This window comes from Ochotona princeps, chromosome 15 (genome assembly GCF_030435755.1).
Source record: "Ochotona princeps isolate mOchPri1 chromosome 15, mOchPri1.hap1, whole genome shotgun sequence".
Classification (NCBI taxonomy): Eukaryota; Metazoa; Chordata; class Mammalia; order Lagomorpha; family Ochotonidae; genus Ochotona; species Ochotona princeps.
Window position 1 is genome coordinate 9,814,774 of NC_080846.1, and position 17,264 is coordinate 9,832,037.

Genomic DNA, 17,264 nt, shown 5'->3' on the forward strand with positions numbered 1-17,264 from the left:
TACGCAACACACCTGCCTCAAGGTTTGGGGTGTGTCGTGGGAAGGGGCAGGGTGACTATCAAGGTCTAGGTGGTTAGGAATTGCCACGGCTCTACACAATGAGCACACACATACACATATGGAAATACCAACAGGAATATACAGATCTTCCAGGAAGCCACCATTTGTCCAACTCTCATTTGACTGACGAAGTAGGTTCAGAGAAGCTATTTCATAAGTTAGTGTCACGTCTCCTGCTCCTCCTGAAAATTGAGCGATTTCCAAAATAAAAGCCATTTCTTCAGCTGTCAACAGTATCTAAGGCGGGGAGTGGAGGGGCAAAGGGGACTACGTTAGAGGGTGAATATCTGTTTGGTTCCATTTCATAACCTGAACACAGTATGTAAGAAAAAAGAATGCTGGAATGCAGCTGACCTCCAAGTGCTGATGGGAGAAATCTCATTACTGCAAATCCCTTGGTGAGATCTACTGAGAACCAGCTACACTTTTCGATATAAGCCATTAAGCTTGCCTGCATCTAATTGCCTTTCTTTTCCTCATTCATAGTGCAATAAAAAGATAATTTTCTATGTCCTCATTTTCCTGATTTCTCCTGTAGGCTTTCGTTTCAGTTTTCTCCTTTCTTGAAATGGCTGGCACCCCTTCCACACTGTCCCTAGTAACTTTCCTGTGATGTAACCCCAGGTGTTGAGCATCAGGAACAGAGTTGGAGGGGCTCTGCTCCGAAGCCCTGAGGGACACAGAGGCTTAGCAAGGATCTGCCAGCCATGTTGGCAGAGGCAGGGGCTGGGCAAAGGCCATCATCAAAGACCATGTCTGAATTGAGATTTTCTTGGTCCTCTTACTGCTTCTCCGTATTGTCCTCACCCAATCTGGACCGAAACTGCAAGGAAGTTTCTCCAAGGGGTCTTACCTGTCTCTCTAAGAAATTGAATCAACCGCTAACATTTAAAGACCTGTAGACTGCCTGTCATCTACATATCTGAACCTTTAATAAAACTCAGCACATTTAGTAACTCTGACTCGATAATGATCTGCATTGATCATTCATTTTTTTTTCCTTAGCAAGTGTGCAATCTCTGCTTGCCTCTGCCCCTAACTCTCCTGCCAACTTCCCGTGGCACATTGCAACCTCCCTGGTCGTACTGGAGCCTGGGACCTCTGCGTGGTCTTTCGCCCTTTTCGATCTATGCCCAGGGTCACTTTCTCAGGGCCACCAGGAAGTGAAGACGCCCAAGGACCTCTCCCCTCCTCCTTAAGCAGAATCCTCATGCCAGAGGAGGCTCATGCTGAACACCCAGGGGACAGTCTTCCTTCCTTTCCATCCTCGTCTCCGCTATCCAGTCCACCAACACTAAGTGTTCTCTGGGGTCTGCAGCCACCGGCCCCCATCTTGCCAGCCTGATGTGCTGTCGCCCCCCCGCCCCCCCCCCCCCACACACCTGGGCTTCTGCTACAATGCTGCTCCTCTTGTCTTCCTATTCCTGTAGGAGCCCTGCCATTCCTGCAGTTCTACAAGGTTCTAGCAGAATTTTTTGCTCAGTCTACCTGGCCCACATCTCTCTTGTCCCGGTTCAGTTGTCCCTTGCTTGCTGGCCCTACAGTCGCCTTCCCCTCTGCCAAGTCACAAGGTCACGTTCTTATTTGTCACCTTCTCCTCTCCCCTCCCCTCGGTGCTTAGAGCAATGGGATTGTTTCACATCACCTCATTTTGCTTGGGGATTTCTTGTTGTTAATCCTATATCCCCTCCTGCAGCCCACGCAAACTCCACCAGGGCGTCAGGCTCTCCTGTGTCCCCTGGCGCCCCTGGCGCCAGCGCCTAGCACGCAGTGCGCAGACTGGGACACCGGCTGACAGGTGGCTGACTGCTAGCTCTCTCGGAGGGGGTCAGGTGACTTGCTCCAGGCTGGCTTCCAAGGACGCTGCACTTTTCGCACTCCCCAAGGGGGCGTCTGGACGCCCCTGGGATGAATGATGACCTCACTGGATCGCCGGGAGAGAGCGCCGCGAGTGGAGAAACAACTTTGCCTGCGCGCAGAGTGCGGCTGTCGGAGGCGGGGCCCCGCTGTCTGAGCCAATGGTGCGCCTCGACGCGAGGAGGCCGGGCCGCGAGGAGGCGCTGGCGCGCGGCAAGGCGCAGAGGCTGAGCTCCGGGACGGCGAGCGGATCGGCCGCGGCTCCCAGGCGGCTGGCTTGCACGGTAAGCCGCACTCCGCAGCAGAGTGGACTTGGTGGGGTGTCTGGCAGCAGCAGATGGAAGTCCCCCTCGCTCCCCCCGCCCCAACCCAGTGCTGAAATTGCTGGTGCGTCCTGGCGTCAGGCTGCGACCCAGGAACTGCGCCTCTCTGTGCCTGGCAGATGCGGGTGCGCCGAGGGCCCGTGAAGGAGGCGAGGAGCTCTCCCTCGAGGAGCCGCGCTCCGGCTGCCAGGACTCGTGGCTGCTGGTGGGCCAGGGAGTCTCTGGGGCTGCGCGCAGGACCAAAGCTCCTCACTCCACCCAGCGGCCCCGGAGAGGAAGGAGCTCGCAGCCGTGGGGGCAGGACTTCTGTGCCCTACCAGCCTCCATCCTCTAAGGTCCGCTGACCTCTCTTGACCTGTTGCCTTGGGGCTGGGAGTCACGCCATTTCCTATTTCTATGCCTGCAGGAAGCTACCTGGCCAACAAGCTAGTAGCGGACGCTAGTACTGGATACAGCGCCCTGTGCATTTATTCTGCACTTAGCGTCTACTGAGTTTCCAGGTGCTGCTGCGCTAAGCCCTAGCGGCAAGCCAAAGGACCTTGGGGCCGGGAGGTGGAAGGGAGCTCCGGGGACTAAAAGAGACCAGAGGAGGAACAATGCCAGGGGGAGAGGAAGACGGTGGGCAGTGGAGCCCAGAGGCTTCACTGAGGAGGTGACCATTGAGTGGGAGCTTGAAACAGAAGCAGGGTTTGCCCACTGGGGGGTAATGGAAGACAAGGCACTGCAGGAAGGTTTTCTGTTGTGACCGTTAAGGAACTGACAAGGCCAATGTATTGACTCAGAACTTCAAGTAGTCCAGTAGGGACTGACTCAGAAATGAGCTGCCAGTATGGTTGGGGGCTGAGATGCAGGCAGACCATAACCTGTGGTTGGAGAATAGTTAGAGCTGTTCCCTGGGAGGAGCCAGGGTCTAGGAGACACTTGGTCAGGCTTCCGGCCGCTCTGTGGACAGGGGAATGGAGCCCTGAGCTTCAGAAAGCCCATCAATCTTAGTGACTTGGGGACTGGGGTGAAAATACTGTATCTCTTTACGGCTGGCTGTGTGGTCAGGAACCCTGGCTTCTGGGCCTGTACTTGTGTGGGGGAATGCCTGCTTCTGCAACCTGTATGTTTTTCTTCAACATGGTTTCTGGAACCCGTGGCCTCCATCTGTCTGGGCCCTCTGTGACTCCCTGTCCGTCTGTCTCAGATACCTAGTCCATGCTATATCAGAGGCAGGACTGTGTGTAGGTTTGTGGAGTAGAATGAGCAAGAGTTTGCTGGGAAGTCAGGCCAGAAACTCCCTTCAGCTCTGTGCCTGGTTCCCAACCTTTCTGAACCTTTCCTTCTTAAAATCATCAGATCCGCCTGTCCTAGGCCCAAGTGCCCTGCAAGAGACTTGAAATCTGGACATTTGTGTGCAGGCTGTATTGGGGGCAGTGGCTCAAGGGGTGGGCAGAGGCAGTGTTCTATGATGGGATGCAAGAGAGGCCCCCAACCATCTCCTGAAGGGAAGGGGCAGGTCTTGAAGCATCCTAGTGACAGTAGCTACAGATTGGCCCCAGGAAGGGGGCATGACTTTGGGTCCCTCCAGAGCAGGTCACTTCCTGAATAAGAGGTCAGCTGTGAGCTGTCAGTAGCTAACGCCACCTGCAGCTGGTGTGGGGAAGGAATGAGGGTCTTGGTCTTGGAGGATATTGAGGGTTGTACCCCAGCATCCACAACATTACCTGGCAGAAAGGCTTTGGGATGTCAGTGATGGTGCTTGGTGCAGTGGCTGGTGCCTAGCACACTGGGGCAGTGCTCATGTCTTGGGGGCCTGCGTTGTGGAATAGCAGGTAAAGCCATCACCTACAATGCTGGTTGGTATCCCATGCGGGCACTGGTTTGAGACCCAGCTGCCCCGCTTCTCATCCAACTCTCTGCTAATGGCCTGGGAAAGCAATGAGCATAGCCCAAGTCCTTGGAGCCCTGGAAGACCTGGATGAAGATCCTGGCTCCTGGCTTCTGGGTGCCTCTTAGATACACACTTCTCTTCTAGTTGTGTAGTAGGACTCTAAGCTAAATACTTTTATTCTCATTTTATAGTCAACCCAATCCTTACCAGAACTTAGCAGTCCCGCAGTAAACTCACGATTATAGCAGTCGCTCGCAAGTATAGACTTCTTACACATTACACAAAGTGCTTTCTTTCATTGGTGAGTTGAGGAATTAATAACACATTCACTTAACCTTTTACTAATTCAATCAACCTACCATAGGCTTCTCTAAGGGCAGGAGCTGTCCTAGGTGCTGGGGACATTGTGTAGTCCACTAGGGGGGAGAGATGGACATTAAATAATTTGATTCCTCAAAAGCAGGCATGAGGGATGGAACATTGCTTTGCCAGGATGTAATAGAGAATATTAGGATCCTTGCCCACTTGAAGCCTTCTTATCCTTCTGTTTTAATATAACCTCGGGAAGGCCTTTTGGAGCATCCTTTGTATAGCATGCTCCTTTCATTTCTTTCTTCTTGCATAGCACGTCTATATCTGTTTAGCAACATCCCTGTTTTTGGTTCTCTCCTCTAGAATATGGGCTCCAGGAGGCTATACATTGCTTTATCCTAAGAGCTGAGCACACATTTGATTTTACTTCTATTTCTTGAATAAGTGAAATGAATGGAGGGTGAATCTGTGTTACTGGCTAGTCAAGGACAGCAACTCAGAGGAGCGAAATGTATATTTTCATCTAAGGGATGAAAAAGAGCCAGCAATTCCAGGATCAGGAGGCAGAAAGAGCAGCTTATTCAAGTAGTGGAGGAAGGGAGCCCTTTGTAATGATAGCCTAATGAACATCTTGAGATTGAAATTGATGGGACTTAAGGGGGTCGTGCTGAGCTTGGGTTTTATCCAAAATGCAGTGCAGGCATTGATGAACTAAGCCTAGCAGTGATCTGGTATAAAAATGTACATTTCTTTGTTGATGTCATACCTCCGAGAGGCAAACTCCATGAGTGCTCAGTAGTAGGTCCTGCTTAAATGTATGGGTGGTCTGGTTTATGTTCTTAAAGGATCCAATCAACTATCAAGTAAAAAATGGAATGAAGAAAGAAAAGACTTGGATTTTGTTACCAGTTTGGAGAAAAGAGGTTGATGTCTGGGCTAAAAAAAGTCTTGGAGACAGTAGAAGGATTTGAGCTATATTTTGAGTGTCAAATGAGTGAGGCTTGCTGATGTTTTAGATTGGGGGGTGCTGGGAAAGGCAAGGCCCAATGATGATGACCAGGCTCTGAAGACATCAGCACAATGGGGGGGGGGGTGCACACGTGTGCTGGAATGTTATCACCTAGGTACAGAAAGAAGAACCAAGTGCTAACTCAGGTCACAGCTGGGATGAGCCTTGAGGACATTATGTAGAAATGTAGATGGGGGAAGGCAGACACACAGGTCACATCGTGTGTGGTTCCTGTTATAGGAGACAGAAAACAGAAAAGTGGAGGGTGAGTGGGGTGTAAATGCTTCCTTTGGAGTGATGGGAATGTTTTGGAACTAGATAGAGGTGGTGGTTACAGAGCATTGTAAATGTACCAAATGTTGCAGAGTCTAGAAGGGAAAATCAGAGCCTGATTATTCTTTCTTTAGTTTGAGCCCTGTCACTACCTCTCACAGGTTTCCCTTGTCTTCATTTTCAGATGAGAAAACAAACACTCCCCTGTCCCCTCACTCAAATGAACTTGCCCAAGATAGCTTGTTTTGTGGGTCTCCAGGTTTCTAGTCTTTTGTCGTCTGCATCTCAGCGTGATGCCATTTAGAACTTTAGCAAACACTTTTTCTTCCCCATCCCTCTCTCCCTCCCACCTTGCTCCCTCCCTGCATCTCTGAGTATTCATGCATGGCAGGAACCATTCTGAGCATTTGTTGGTGCAGAAGGTAAACATGGTTCTATCTGGAGTTTACCCAGTAATCCAGCACCTGCAGCCCACTGATGCAGGATGACTTGGGATTGGGAGCACAAAGCAGGTGCATCCATCCCAGGCGTGGAAATGGGATGGCAAAGTGACAGTTAAGCTGAGATTGGAAGCTGAAGCGGAAGAAATGGTCTTGGGGAAAAGATGGATTCTTTTTCTGGGGTGGGGAAGGGGATGTGGGTGGGTAGTTGTGATTCATGATTGCTAACCTGTGCTCTAAGAACTCATCTTCCTCCTCGGGTCTCAGTTCTTCACAGGTGATTGGCTTCTTCCAACATTAAGAGGATCTACAGTTGCTATCATTCTGCCGGTGGCAAACCAACAAGTGGTTTGGTATGACTTTAAGCGAGAGCCTCAGAGGGGATTATCAGGGTAGGGTGCAAACAGCCTGGCCTGTAAAGCAAGATGTCATCTCTCCAGGGAATGTCTCGTCTTCCCTTAAACGTTGCTTCTGGTGGAGCCAAGGAGGACCACTACTCAGTGTAGGCAACCAATGATGTGGTATAGTGTGGTGTGAAAACACGTTACAAATGCTCAGGAAAAATATCACCTCATTCAGAGAGGAAGAGTTGTTAGGAGACCAGGATTCCTGTACCATGTGCATGGTCAAAGACAGCCACATTCTCCAGCGTCTGATTTAGATGGCTAGATGTGGGCCACAGTGATCTGTATGTTTACAAAATACCCCAGGGGATTCTCGTAAATCAACTCGGGAGCCACTGCTTTCAGCCAAATACTCTTTGCTCTGATGAACTTGAAAGAGTTAAACACCTAGAAGCAGAGTTTTGCCTTCTAGGAATTATTAGCCAATGACGGTGCTGACCGGTGATGTAATGTCTTTGGCTGGCACTCCATTGGTGAAGTGTATTGTTTCTCTTGTTTCAGCTGTGTGAAGAGCAGAGTTGCAGCACAGGGGTTAATAATTCTCTGGCAGCTGATAGAGCGCTCTCGCTTTCATTGCTCTTCTAGGTGTGAGTACATAGCAGGGCCTGGCAGATTGTTGCCCTTCTCCTTGCAGTAACAGCCGTACTCTCCTCCTCACCTCCTCCCAAGCAGAGCACATGTCCCTGTAGTACTACAGAGGAGGGGACAGAGGAGGAGGAGGAGGGGGAGTATGCTTTAGAGAAAAGAGAGCCCTTTCAAAGTTCCACACTGCCAAGTGTCCTTGCCATCAGGGATGGGCACAGCCCCAAGTCCCCCTGAGTGAACTGCGAAGCTGCCACCTGCTTCTGACTGTTGTTCAGCCTGCCGGAGTCCTCATAACCAGGAGGTGAGCCCAAGATTTTGGAAGAGGGAATGGGCCTGGCAGGGAGAAGTACTGGGGCAGGGGAAGGAGCTGGCCTTGACTGAAGCTCCGGCTTGGGCTCAGTCCGATGGCTGCCTCTGGCATGCCTGGGCAGGTGAGTCTCCTTTTTCCAAGTTCATTTGCAAAAGCACACAGTGTGAGGCTTGGATGAAGGCCCTTGGAGTTTTGGCAAACCCTGCCTGGGGCATGTCACCAGGAGCTAGACAAAAGCATTTTCTCTGTGTAGCGTTTTGTCAAACCTTCCCTTGAGGTGTGTGCTCTCCCTTGGGACTCTGGGCAGATTAATGCTGTATCTGGAGCCATCGGTGACCCAGGTTCCCTCTGTTCCCTTGTTGTATTGTTGGGGTTCCTTCTTCAGTGCTCCAGCTCAGCTGGTGGCCCTTGGTAGACCCTAGGCTGAAGAACCTTCCAAGTATCTTGAAGGGTCTCAGGCACTTAGTGCATGGCGTTGGATTCCTGTGTGTTACCCCTGTGTGTTAACAAGCAGTGCGGGTGCCCATGTGTTCCATGCTGGCCTCTTGGGGCTATGGAGAGGAATCCTTTCTGTGTGGTGGTTCTCTTGTTGGTGTTTAAGAGAGCATGGGCAGAGGCCCTAGCCTGAAACTTCCCACTTTGTTCCAGAAGTCCCGATGCCAGCGCCTGTGCCTCCAAATGCAGATTGTAAAGAGTACAGCTGGAGTAGCAGAGGGCAGCAGAGTAGCAAGGCAAGGCGACCAGCAAGAATTCTGATTTGCATCTCACTGTTAATTCAAGAAATCCTTGCATTTCCTAGACCTGTTAGGATAATTACAAGGTTCTGGTGTTTTTATTTCTCCCAGCTTGGCTTTCAGTGTTGTATGTGTGTGTGGTGTGGTGGGGGGATTCTCATTCCTTCAGGGAACATGGAGCTTACAGAGGGTTCTCTTTGTGTGTTGTGTGACCTTGGCTTTTGCTGCCCTGGGTTCCAGGCCAGGCTTTGCTGAACATCAAGGTCTTTAGAAGCAAGGACGGAGCCCTTTCTGAGTCTCAGTTCCCTCAGTTGTAAGCCACAGAGGTGGAAGGGAGATGGGCCAGACGGCTTTTAGACTCCTTGCAACTAGGTTGGCTGGGTTTTGGCTTGTGATCTGCCTTTAGAAGCTGAGTCTGTGGAAATGGGTTCAGTGGGAAGGAATGCTTGAATAAGAAACATGGAGCTTGTGTCTGCTGGGTGCTTTTACACTTCTCTTCATCGTTTCAACCTCTCAATAACATTGGAAGTAGGTGGAATTGACCCCATGCTACACGTGTGCAAATCCTGGCTGAAGAGGTTTGAGATCAACCCCGACCTGTAAACCAGTGCAGGTGAATGAAGATGCTGAGGCAGCAGCACGTGGCAGAAAAGCTGTGGGGCTTTGGCTAGAGTCCTTGTCTGCTTTTGTTTCCTTGCATGCTGTTCTTTGTAGTGGAAATCATGCATGATTTTGAGATGGCCTTGCTCCGCCAGATTGTTGAGCGCTACCCAGCTAATGGTCTGGAATGACTGCGTATGATCAACAGACGACAGATCTCTGACCAGGGTCTCTCAAATCGCACCCAAGAGCACAGAGGCCCGCAAAATGAGGTGATTTGCTCTTTGTTAATTGTTAAGGTGATAGATGGTAAGAAATGCAGACCAATATTTCTGACCTTGGATGCTTGCAGTCATAATGATTTATATTTTAAAAACCACACCTTTATTTGGAAACATATTGAAATGTAACTATCAACTCCCGTATAAGGACTGGAGTAGACTCATAGTAAAAATCCCCTGTGTTCTGACTGTGGCATTGTGGCAAGTGTTTGAGGCATGCAGGCAGTAAGCAAGCTGAATGGAGAGCTAGTCACCTTCCCGAAAGACTCAGGATGCCCAGCTGTGTTTCTCGGAGCATCCAGCTTCCAGGGTGTCCCTGTGTGTGGCTGGTACCTCATCTGTGCCACCAGAGGAGCTTGTGCCACATGGCATGCGATTCTGTTTTTTCTCTTTCCAGCTGAGCTTCACGCTCCTGGGGCAAAGTGCTGAACATAATTTTGGAAGTTGTGCTAATGGAAGGATGGGTGTCAGTGTCTTAGATGTGCAGAGGTGTATATGCCCAAAAATAAAAGCCATCGGGGCATTAGTCAAAAGTATAGGGCAAATGCTTGCTGCTTTTCAGGACCAGTGTAAGGCTAGGAAGATGTCACAGCTCTAGGTTTAAAATAGTCCAATAATTATCATAAGAAACAGGCGTTATTCTCACATTGCTGAACTAGACTGTGAAACTGGCAACAATGGAGGGGAGAGGAATGGGAGGAGAACAGAGTCAATAGAGAAAAAAAAGCATGCCAAGAGCGGAACTGTCCCCGGTTGTCGAAAGTGTGTGGAATACCCCAGCTTCTTGGAACTTGATCATGGCTGGCTTGCCTTCTAGATCTAAGATTTGTTGATTGTGGAGCAGGGAAGTCCAGCATCTGCATTTTATGCCCTCTTTGAGCTGCAGAGCCAGAGTGTGGAGGTGAAAATCATATGCAGCCAGAAGCACCCTTGAACATATTTTAATCACCAAAAAGTACATCGTGTAGAATTTTTGTGTCTGTAACCTGAGAAGTAATTTCTGGACTAACTAGAATGCAAAACACTGGCGTATAAAAAACAGGAAGTAGGAGAAAGTCGATGTGCAGTTGTCTGCTCTTGCATTCCCTTCCTTGTGGATCTCTTGGAGGCTGGGATAGGAGGTAGGGAAGTGGCAGGGGTTCTTGCCCGCTTGCAGGGTTTATGCCATTCTGTTTGGAGAAACGGTTTCAAATACTTTCATACATGTTGACAGTTGCAAAAAATGATTATGAAAATTAATATATATAGTTCCATATGTAGTATACATATATATGGAGATTCTAAGACCAGGCATTATAAACACTCTCACCCCAATGACCTTGCCCAGGCTGGCCTTTGAAAAGTTGTCCAGGTGAACCTGACTGCCCGTAGCCAGGTTGGCTGTGCCTGTTTGAGGTTGCATATCATGTCTGGCTGCTCTGAGTAATGTTTGTGTTTGTGCTTCTGAAATCCAAAATGGGATAAGCATGGAATTGGAGTTGCCACATGTCTGAGTTTGAGACACTCCACATCCTCTATTGTTGCATATTATCAAACCTCTGTTTTTTTTTTTTTTTTTCACTAGTGAAAGTGTAGCTTGGGAGGTTAGCTTTGGCAGGGTGGATGGCAGTATTAAATGGGAACCTTTAGCGGGGGGCCTGGAAGCTGCCGAGTAGAAGCTTATTAATTCTCCTTGGAGAGATGTCTCAGGAAGATGTTTTTCTTTATGTGGATTCAATCTGAAATTTGTTTCTGACCACTAGGCAACTGTGCCCTCTCAGGAGCCCTCATGTGATGTTATCCTAAAATTCCCATGCCCATAACCTTGGCTCCTCCTCCTCATCTCATTCCCGTTACCTAGGGTGCGATGGCTCAATGGCTAAATCCTCACCTTGCAAGTGCTGGGATCCCATATGGGAGCTGGTGCCTGTCCTGGCTGCTCCACCTCCCCATCCAGCTCCCTACTTGTAGCCTGGGAAAAGAGTAGAGGATTGCCCAAAGCCTTGGGACCCTGTACCTGCATGGGAGACCTGAAAGAAGCTCCTGTCTCCCTCTCCCTGGCTTTGTATCAGCTCTGGCTGTTGTGGCCACTTGGCAAGTGAGCCAGCAGATAGAAAACCTTTCCCTCTGTCTTTCCTCTGTAAATCTGATCTGCCAGAAAACTACCTTTAAAGAAAGATGATGAGTTGAATCCATTTTGAAAGAGCATCAGTGCTGTGGCTGGGGCTACTTTGCTTAGGGGCCAAGTGGGCAGGTGAGTTGAGGGTGCTACCAGCAAACCTTTGAAGCAAAGTGTGTCTTTGTGTTCAAACCATCCGGAATCTCATCACTAAGTGTTCACCTCTTGGGTTTATCCACTCATGCATTTAACAAACATTTATGCAGCTCAAACCATGTGATAGGCAGTATTCCAAGTACTAGGAATTTGTTGGTGCACTATATGGTCAAGGATCTTGTAGTCTCTTAGGGGAGGTAGAAAACAGCCAGAAACAAGTCCACTAGATGACGCAATTTTGTTATGAATGCTGTAAAGGAACATGAACAAGTTTAAGTACAAGGAGATGCCATTATGGAAGAATCTGCTGTGACTGAATGGCTGACGCAGGCCACCCGAAGGCCACCCAGTGGCCACATGGGCCACTCAAAGGAAGCCTCAAAGGAAGCCTCATTCCCTCAGATGTGCAGGGCTGAAGGCCTGACTCCTGCATCTTCTTAGTCGTGGTGGGAGCCCTCCCTCTCAGCTGTCTTTCATCATGGTGGGTAGCACTGGTGGCATCAGGAGGCTGGCAGCTCCACCCAGGAGCAGAGAGAGTTCTAGTAGCTGGACCTGAAGCTTTGCTAAGGACTCCCTCACAAGAACTGCCTTCTGCTTCCACTGACCCAAGGACCTTCCATTGAGCCTCGCCTCCTAAAGGTCCCACAGTGCTTCTCTGTGCTCAAGGACACTGGGGACTGAGCTTCTACTCACAGTGGATCCACAGGTACTCGAACTGCACCCGGACGTGGCAGTCAGAGAAACTCTGTCCAAGGAGTTAACATGCCAGCAGAGCCGAGACATGTGGGAGTGGAAAAAAGTTTCAGGCAAAGGAAATGGCAGGTGAGCCCCAGGGTAGGTAGAGGATCCTGAAAAGGCAGGTGGGCTGGAGACTCTTGACTTTGGGAAGAAAGTTGGATTTTATTCTAAGTTGGAGTCTCCATCAACCAGGTTACGCGTTCTTTGATTTCACTTTAGTTTTTTTAAATTGCTCTGTGGTAAAACTTACTTTGTTTAGGTGTGTAGTTCTATGGCTTGTAATACACCTGCGATCCGTGAACACTTCCACCATCACAGTGAGGACATGGGGCAGTTCCATCATCCCAAATCCTCCCTCCTACTGTTCCTCTGTGGTCACAGACTCCCCACCTCTCACCCTGGGCAATCACTAGCCTATTGTTCACCACTGTAGTTCTGACTCATCAAGGATGAGTCACAGGAGTGGAGTCCCACAGCATATAACCTTCAAAGGTTGGCTTCTTCCCCTCAGCACAGCGTGTGCAAGTTGCAGTGCACTGAGTAAAGCCTCCACCTGTGACACCAGCATGCTGTGTGGATGATGGTTCAGGTCCCACCTGAGCTACTGAGTCAGTTCCCTGATAACAGCCTGTGAAGATAGCACAAGATGGCCCAGGTACTCGGGTTCTCGCCACCTCTATGGAAAATCCAGATGGAGTTCCAGGTTCCCGGATTTGTCCTGGCCCAGCCGCGATTATTTCAGCCATTTAGGGAATGAACCAGCACTTGGAAACACTTTGTCTTTCAGATAAATTGGTGCCTTTAGAAAAGATATTTGGGATATATTCCTAGGAGGGCTATTGCTGGATCATCCGGTATGTTGAATTTGAGTTGTTTGAATGTTCTCCATACTGATTTCCATAGAGACTGTACCAGCCTGCAGCCCCACCAGCAGTGGAGTAGGGTTCCCTTTTCCCCGCAACCTCGCCAGCAAGTGTTGTTGGTGCTTTTATTCATGTGGGCCAGTCTTACTGGCGTTAGGTGGTACCTCATTGATGTTTTAATTTGGATTTCCCTTATTGCCAGGGAACTTGAGCATTTTTTCATATGTTTATTTGCCATTTGGGTTTGTTCCTTTGTGAAGTGTCTGCCCATTTCCCATGCCCATTTCTTGAGTGGCTTGTTTGTTTTGACATTTTGGTTGTTTTGTAGCTCTTTGTATATTCTGGAGATTAGCCCTCTATCACCTACGTAGTGCGTGAAGATCTTCTCCCATTCTGTGGGTTGCTTTTTTACTTTGTTGATTATTTCCCTTTCTGTACAGAAGCTTCTTAGTTTGATGAGGTCCCATTTGTTTATTCTGGTCTTGATTTCTATTGCCTTTGGTGTCCTTTTTAGGAAGTCGGGACCTACCCCTAGATCTTGCAGAGTATTTCCAACATTTTCTTCCAAATGTTTGAAGGCTTCTGGATGTAGGTTTAGATCTGTGAGCCAATCCCAAAAGGTTGAATACCACATGTTTGCCTTAATTTAAGATGATATGATGTTATGTATAACATGTTATGCTATGTATGTCATATGTTGTGTATAAACTAAAATTGAAATGTCAATGAGGTGGTCACAGAAGGTGGCTAGGAACTCGCATTTACTTTTACCATATTGGTTACTCATTACTATGTCAATTAATTCCATAATGATGTAAATTTTTGCTGATGGTATGTTGGAGCTTTTAATTGATCGGGATGATATTCTGCTGGCTCTGTCTTCAGACCAGAGAGGGTATACTTAAGAAGCCATTGAACTTGACTGGACAATAAGATGCTGGACTCTGTGTTTAGTATATGCTTGCAATGGGGGAATCTCAACTGAACTTGAACTGTGGTTATGCAACAAGGTGGAGGAATCCACCATGGTGGGAGGGTTTGGGGAGGGGTGGGGAGAATCCAAGTACCTATGTAACTGTGTCACATAATACAATGTAATTAATGAAGTTAAAATAATAAATAATAATAAAAAAGAAAAGATATTTGGGCCCGGCGTGGTGGCCTAGTGGTTAAAGTCCTCGCCTTCAGCGTGCCAGGATTCCATATGGGTGCGGGTTCTACTCCTGGAAACTTTTAAAACATCGATCAAAAGCAGAGGTACCTGAACTTGGTGATGGATAAGATGTGGAATGTGAGGAAGAAGAACTGGTGAAAGTGCTAAGAATTTAAATGTGACTCTACCACGGCCCTCCCCTTCAACGCCTTGTATTCTGGTGATGGTAGCTTTCCTGTAGACAGTTTTCCTGGAGCATGGCCAAGGGCATGCTTGGGTCCTGGGTAAAGCCTTTGAAGAGCACAGATGAAGGAGAATTTGCTGAGTGTGCGATTTGCAAGACCAGCTCTCTGGACAGCTGCTCTCCAACGTTTTATGTATGAGATTCAACTGGAAAAACTGTTCAGCATGCAGGTCGCTAAGCTCCAACTCTCAAGGGACGGGGCCTGTGGAGAGTGGACACCCAAATCATTCTGTAACAGTGAATGCTTGATTATCTACCAAGAGAAATCCCAGGGAAAGGCTGGGAAGATTTAATAGAAGAGACCATGTTTGACATGGAATTTCCTCATTTAGTAGTAGCAGAGTTAACCCAGAAAAAGTTAGGGAAACATAGCCAGGCAGGAGGGGAAGCAGAAACAAAGGCTTGAAAGTATGATAGAGTGGCCACCAGAGAGTAGAGTAAGTATGTACGTTGTGTGGTGATGATTGGTCAACATATGTGTCTGCTTGGCAATGGGATGGAAGTCACATGACTTCCTGTACTCTGTTTCTAGAGTGAGTGACGCCAAGCACCAGTGTCCTAGGAAATAATGAAATGCCCACCATGGGGGACTGTCCCTCTAAATTAGAGATAGGTTGCAGTGTCTTTTACTCCTGCAGGGTCTCATGTGAGGAAGGGGCTTTGAGAGAAGCTGCTTCCTGTGTGCATTGAGCTGGATGGGATGGTGGGCAGGGCTTGACAGAATAATGCTCTATGCTGAATTCTACTTGGGGTGTTCCTTGAAGCAGATCACACACTTTGTCCAACTGAGAATGCCAAAGATAGGTCTTCCGGTCATGCAACCTTCCACGTCTGTGCACTCACTCTGTGCAGGTGTGGTTCAAAGCATTTTGCATGAATTCATGCATTAGTTCTCTCCACAAGTCTGCAGGTGAGCTGGAGTTATTAGCCCTATTCTATGAGGAGCCAACAGAGGCAGTGGAAGGCTAATGGCTGGTACGAGCTGAGACATAGAACTGGGATAGTCAACAGGGTAGTTTTGACTTCAGAGCCCATGTTGTAACTAGTACGTTGTACTAATTTGGCCAGGAAGGGAAAAGAGAATAAGTCATGGCCACAGCACCACATTTAAACCCATGCAGTATTTTCTTTAAAAAATTTATTAATTTTATTAGAAAGGCAGATGCACAGAGAGGAGAGACCTAGATCTTCTGTCTGCTGATTCACTCCCCAAGTGGCAACAACGGCTAGAACCGAACCAGTCTGAAGCCAGGAGCTTCCTCTTGTCTCCCATAGAAGAGTCTCAAGGCTTTGGGCCGTCCTCGACTGCTTTCTCAGGCTGCAAGCAGGGAGCTGGATGGGAAGTGGGACTGCTGGGATTAGAACCTGAACCCATATGGGATCCCGGTGTGTTGAAGACTAGGATATAGCCACTAGGTCCTATTTTCATTCTTTGTGTGTAGTTAATAACAGCATAGTGTATCTTTTGTGGGGCTTCAAAGTATTATAACAGTGTGATACCCTTACAGGTTGTGAAATGTGGAACGTTTTGCCCTTACCCTTCAAATGGCCTGAGATGGCTGTGTTTCTAATGCCTCTCTACACCTGTATGCCCCCACCCCCAGTGTTCTCCTGCTTTGAGCAGCAAGTAGACTTTTCTTTAGGAAAATTCTGTTATGACTTACCATGTCCATTTGACTAAAGTATGTGTCTGGGTTTCCTAAGGAAGAATTACCTGGCTAAAGGGCTGTGCTGCTTGTAAGGGTTAGAGAAGTATTGTGTCAGTGAGCCTCATTTCTAGGTTCCACATTGCACTGCTGTCTTTGTTTGGGCTTCTGTAACCTCACAGTGGGCTGGTTGGCCTGACAGCAGGACATTCATTTCTTCTAGTTCTGAAGTTCGACATATCTAAGGTCAGGTCATTGACATAGCTGGATTCCTCAGGAGTCCCTCTTTCTGGTTGGCAGAAGCCTCTGCACTGGTGCACCTCGCGTGGCAGAGAGCAGGGAGAGAACCAAGCCTTCACATAAGGGCACTGCATCCATCATAAGGTCTCTAGCCTTATGGCCCACTGACCTCCAACGATCCTACCTTCAAACACCATCGCAATGGGGCTAGTGTTGTGGCATGTGGATTTGGGGAAGTAGAAACACGGAGAGTTCAAGTTTTCTGTGAAAAGGCCCTGCAGCTGGTGTGGGGGGAGTATGATGTGATCTGTGGAAGAATTTTGAACTTCCCTCTGGCAGAGGGAGGGAAGGCTGAGACTTTTCAAGTCAGCTTGCTTCTGAGTTGAGTTTTAAAAGTTACATGGAGTTTACTACTAATCCCATGGAGTGGGGAGGGACTTAGAAAGGAATGAATAAGGGAAGACATGCCAGGAAGCAGGCTTAACAGGTGCAGAGGCACGGCTTGCGTGGCTGGTGAAGTGGGTAGTGTCTGTAGCCTGTGTCCACTGCTGTCCTGCTGGGGGACAAAGCCAGCATGAGTCCCAAAGGGCCTCTAGTGCTGTGGGAGAGAGTTTGGCCATACGTCAAGTAGCTACTGCTACTGAGGCTGGCACAGTCCCTGATGGCCTATAATAAGGAAATGTATCTGCTGGAGATGTAATTGGATACAGGGAAGTTTGCAGTGATCTGTGAAAGAGGTGAAGCATGTCTGAGGTTAAGACAGGTTACAGGCAGGTCAGAGCATCCCATTCACCCAACCACGTACCCGAATAGGTCCCTCTCCTCTTTGTAGGGGCTGCATGGAGGTGAACTGGGTACAGCACAGTGCCGGAAAAATTCCTAATTCAGAGCCATCTGAAAATTATTGATGGGTGAAGTAGATTCATTTGGTTCTTGGATTGAAAAGTATATTTTCAATACCTGTTGGGTGCCAGCCCCTCCTGGTTAGTGTTGAGGTAGGATGGTACAATATGAAACAGAATTGCCTGTCTTCACATGGGCCATATTCAAGTTGGACAAGGG

The 17,264-nt window shown here is 48.5% G+C and overlaps 1 protein-coding gene across 1 annotated transcript in view; it reads left to right on the forward strand.

The window, feature by feature from the left end:
* Positions 1 to 2,118: 2,118 nt before the first annotated feature.
* The window catches only part of SYN3 (synapsin III), a 392,583-nt gene continuing 377,437 nt past the window's right edge, over positions 2,119 to 17,264 (forward strand). Inside the window, exon 1 of the mRNA XM_004589565.2 lies at positions 2,119 to 2,201. The gene's annotated coding sequence lies outside the window, so the exon portion shown is untranslated. The remainder of the gene's footprint in view (positions 2,202 to 17,264) is intronic.